Here is a 4,784-nt window from a genome sequence, read left to right on the forward strand (position 1 = left end):
GGCATTGGCTCACCAGGGGACATTGTGTGATCGCTCCCACAGGAAAGGCATTGGCTCACCAGGGGACATAGTGTGATCACTCCCTCAGGAAGGGCATTGGCTCACCAGGGGACATTGTGTGATCACTCCCTCAGGAAAGGCATTGGCTCACCAGGGGACATAGTGTGATCACTCCCTCAGGAAGGGCATTGGCTCACCAGGAGATGTAGTGTGATTGCTCCCTAGAGTAGGCTTACAGCAGTCAGGGATTTTTTAATGGATCTTTATGTTACAGTGAAGGCTATAGCACTCATTAGTTATTGAACGTATTCAAGACTTAAATCAATAGCTCTTTGGACACTCAGGACAACCAAGGAATGTGTGGATAGGACAAGATAGTGAGAGTTATATTATGTTCTTGGAAAAGTCACCACACTCCTAGAAGACTACAGGGCTGCTCTCTCACTGGAGAGAGGCAATTGGTAGTGGTTCAACCTGAAAGTTACCACACCTCAGGTGAGGAGGGAGGTTGGGAAGGAGAGCTGTTCATGGTAACCTCAGCCAGCATAGGAATTGAACCCAGGCTGTTAGGATTACTCTACCTTGTAAACCAGCTGTCCAACCAACTGAGCTAGCCAACTCCTATTAGATGCTTAATCAGTAGTAGAATCAAAGGTTACGGGGAAAATATAGGAAAGTGAACATGAGGAATATCAGATCAGCTACGATCCTACTGAATGGTGGAACAGGCTCGAGGGGCAGAATGGCCTACTCCTGTTCGTATTTCTTGTGTCTTGTTACCGTCACTGATAGAAAATCATCTCTGATCTTACTGAATGGGAGAGAAGTTGGGTGGCGAGGGGCTTCTCCTCTTTCTTATGTTCTTCTGTCATCAAATATCCCAGTCAACATGAGGCCAGTATCAGAGCTCCTGGATGGAATGTTCCTTGCCCCAGATTGGCGTCATGATAAGGAATTTGGGAGTGAAATGTCCAATGAGACCTGGAGATCCTGTTGAGATCATATAGCCAATTTTCCAAACAAATGCTGGGTGGCAAATTGAGATTCTCACTGATGACTGGTCTATTAAAAGACCAATTGAAAAGGATTATTCTCACCTTCATTAATCCCTAATCACATCTCATTAACACGTCCTGACCCATTCTCCTGGCTGCTGAATAGAAACTAGGTGTTACACAGCATTGCCCTTTGATGTGAAGGGCACTGCTTGTCACTGGCCACTTTGGTGTTTCTTTTCTTCCTGGTGGTGGAAATTGAATAAAGATTCATCCACCTTGTGTCTTTCACTGTGTCTCACACCTACAGACAGACACACACACATGAGTGCAGGGGAAAAATAAGCACTACCACAGTTAGGCGGTAGTGCGGGGGTAATGGAAAAAAAAGGAAAAAAAATGAACAAAAAATGATGAGTGATGATAAAAAAAATAATTAAACGTGTCAAACATTCTGTTCACCCTAATAAAAAGAAAATAAATAAACGAGATGCTGACAATTCCTGACATGAAAGTTCGGGTGGGTACCTAGCAACTCGAGCTCACTGCTTGGTCCTTCAGACCATCGTGGTCATCAGGCGCCAATATCTCAGCGTACACTCCATGGACTCCATGTCCACACCACATTGGCATCTGGCATGTGCCAGCCATTTTGCATCATTATGTCATATTGCCAGTCTGCTTCCAATACACTGTTACATTTCAATGCTGCACTCTGACCCCTCTCATTGCGGTGCTGCTGCCCCATACTTTACAGACAGAGACAGAAACCCCAGCTCATGGTTTGGAGTATGGTGTAGCTCAGGGATCATCACTCGCTCTTTTAGCTGAGAGTGTCTACTTTAACGCTGACAGTGCCTACTTTAACGTTGACAGTATCCCTACCTTGCCTTTTGGAGTTTTACCCCCTCAGTCAGAGTTTAAAGGCCCACTGTACTTCTACCCTGAGTTGCCTTTTAGTGCACACATAAAGCCAGGCAGCTCAGCATGGCAGCAGCTGAATGCCAAGGGAGTGAGCACATTGATGTATGGCACTGTGTTAAGTCAGTGTTACACCTCCACTACCTGTGTATGTATCAAATACACCAGGTATGGTACATGCAGGCTGCCATGTCTCAAAGTCTAGGAGGAGTAGTCTTCAGTCATGTCTGAGGAACATCCTGCAGTCAGGGAGGTTTTGAAACAGTAAGTCAGGGGCAGCCTCTGATCTCAGTCTGGGGGCTTGGGCACTGTCAGTCAGATGTGGTCTGGTCTTGATCAGAGGTCTGTCCAATTATGAAGGCGGGGGCCACTCAGTATATGAGGATGTGAAGACAGTAGAGCATTGATAGGAAAGGGATCATTTGGGAGTGGAGATATCGATAGTTAGCAACATCAATGGAGGACGAGATGGGGGAGGCACTGCATCACTATTTCAGGTATGTTCACGCTATGTGTTCGGAGTTGGGCTGGGGGTGGTTAAAGTGGTCAGATGAAGATTTAGACATGCAGATGTGGATGGGGATGTGAGGACGTGTAGAGTTGGGATTAACCGGGAAGGCAGCCAGGAAAGGAATGTTTACGTTTGGGGACTGACCGAGGGGAGAGGCTGAGCCTGAGACCCACTGTTTGACGAGGGAGTGCCTTCCGTTGTGCTGTCAAAGATTTTCACGGTGCCTCAGTACACGTGACAATAAATTCAAATCAATTCAATTCAATAAGCAACGGAGATGGAAGTGGCTGCAGTGGGAAGGGTTAGTGTTTCCTTCCGGGAGGGACAGAGGAAGGGGGCTTCACTTTCCACTAACGTGGGAACCTTCAAAGGTTGACCCTATTACGCGGACACCCAGACAGTGTGCACTACATGCTGGCTGTGAACCTTCGGCAGGAGCCCACTGTGTACAGTCCCTGTCCCTGCACCAGATGATCTTGAACACACCTTGTGACACCATACCTGAATCATTCTGCTGTCTTCAATCCTGTACAAATGATTGTCCATCCAGAAAGACAGAGCATCGGAGTTAAAGTAGCAATGACTTGGCATTTAACCACTGCCTGCTCACAGTGCAAGAGCTACTCTCTTCACACCTTGGACATTGTGTCGTGTTAAGGATGAGTGGCCTCTGCATCTTCTATATTGTATTTATAAATGGGAGAAGGTGTTTAGAGCAACACCTCACCTGTCCCACCAAGTGTCCATAACAGCTTGCCTTCCTTTTAGCTCCCAGTGCAGTCCCAGAATCCTTAGCTGGCATGGAGGGAGTCTGTCCTCAGTGGAGCTCACTGACCTTGGAGTTTTGGTCAGGTGACCACAGGCACCAGTTAGAAATGGCAGACAGAGCACCAGCCACATGCTCAGAGGCAGGAGATCACCTGAAACCTTAAAGTTTCACTGACTGCATCCTCCTTGACCTAGTATAGTGTCCTCGCCTGTTTCAAGAAGAGGATCCAGCAATGAAGGGAAGTCTCCTTGGATGAAGGAGATGGACCGCCATGGGGCTATGTGGTGGAGCGAGAGAGGCCTCTTTGAGGTATCAATATGATACCAAACAAGTACATGTATGTGCCAATATAATCTGAAATGGGGACTACCTCTACGCCCTGCCACAGTGGAAGAAAAGACCAGGACCCTTACATCTGAGCAACCCAAATCTACTGCACCCCATGAGCACCCCTCAAACTTGAATGTCCTGTGTTAATGAAAGAACCAGGAGCTGGATCAGTATCATAACACAACTAACAGGTCATCCCAAGATTCCCATCAGGTAAAGCCCTTACTTTTCAGAATAATTCGAACACTGGAACATTCCCAGGGCATCCAAGGATTATATAAGAACCTGCTCCTCCCAACAGTGAGCCTGCACCTGAATGGGGAGGGGAGGTATGTGGCATGGGGAGAAGATCTGGACAAAACTTCTTGAATGACAGGGTCTGTACATGGGGCCAGGCCCAGTAAACAGTCTGGACACAGAAGTGATAAGTAAGAAGGTCAACTGTCTGCCTCCAATACAAAGAAATCTCAACTAAAATAGACACAGAACTAGAGTATGGAGAAGGATGGGGCTTACAAAGCTAGAACACTGAGGTCTTGGAGCAACACAGCCAAGCATTTACCTAATCTACCTGTTCAGAGGTATTATTGCATACTTTTGGAGGAGGTGGGATTTGAACCTGGGACTCCTGGCGTAGAGGTAAGGGAACTACCACTATGCCACAATAGCCCTCTAAGCCTTGCCAAGTAAGGTAGTGAGAAGGGCTTGTGTGTTTGGGTGGGGAGGGAAATACTGATATATTGTGGGCATACAATAGTGACGTATAACCTACAGAACTTGGCTCCTGGTAACCAGCACAATACTCAGAGCAGATAGCCTATCAGGAACAGTCAGGGACCAAACTGTCTGAGATTGGCTTCTGCAGGGAAGTGGCAGTCCTGTGTGTCCTATCAGGAAAGTGGCAGGGTATATCCCATTAAAACCTTTTAGATTAGATTACTTACAGTGTGGAAACAGGCCCTTCAGCCCAACAAGTCCACACCGCCCCATCAAAGCGCAACCCACCCATACCCCTTACCTAATACTACGGGCAATTTAGCATGGCCAATTCACCTGACCTGCACATCTTTGGATTGTGGGAGGAAACCCACGCAGACACAGGGAGAATGTGCAAACTCCACACAGACAGTCGCCTTAGGCGGGAATTGAACCCGGGTCTCTGGCGCTGTGAGGCAGCAGTGCTAACCACTGTGCCACCGTGCTGCCCGTGCTTTTAGGAGAAGCTCAATCAATACTTAATGGGAATGTCATAGGAATC

The sequence above is a fragment of the Chiloscyllium plagiosum genome, chromosome 3 (genome assembly GCF_004010195.1).
Source record: "Chiloscyllium plagiosum isolate BGI_BamShark_2017 chromosome 3, ASM401019v2, whole genome shotgun sequence".
NCBI classification, from domain to species: domain Eukaryota; kingdom Metazoa; phylum Chordata; class Chondrichthyes; order Orectolobiformes; family Hemiscylliidae; genus Chiloscyllium; species Chiloscyllium plagiosum.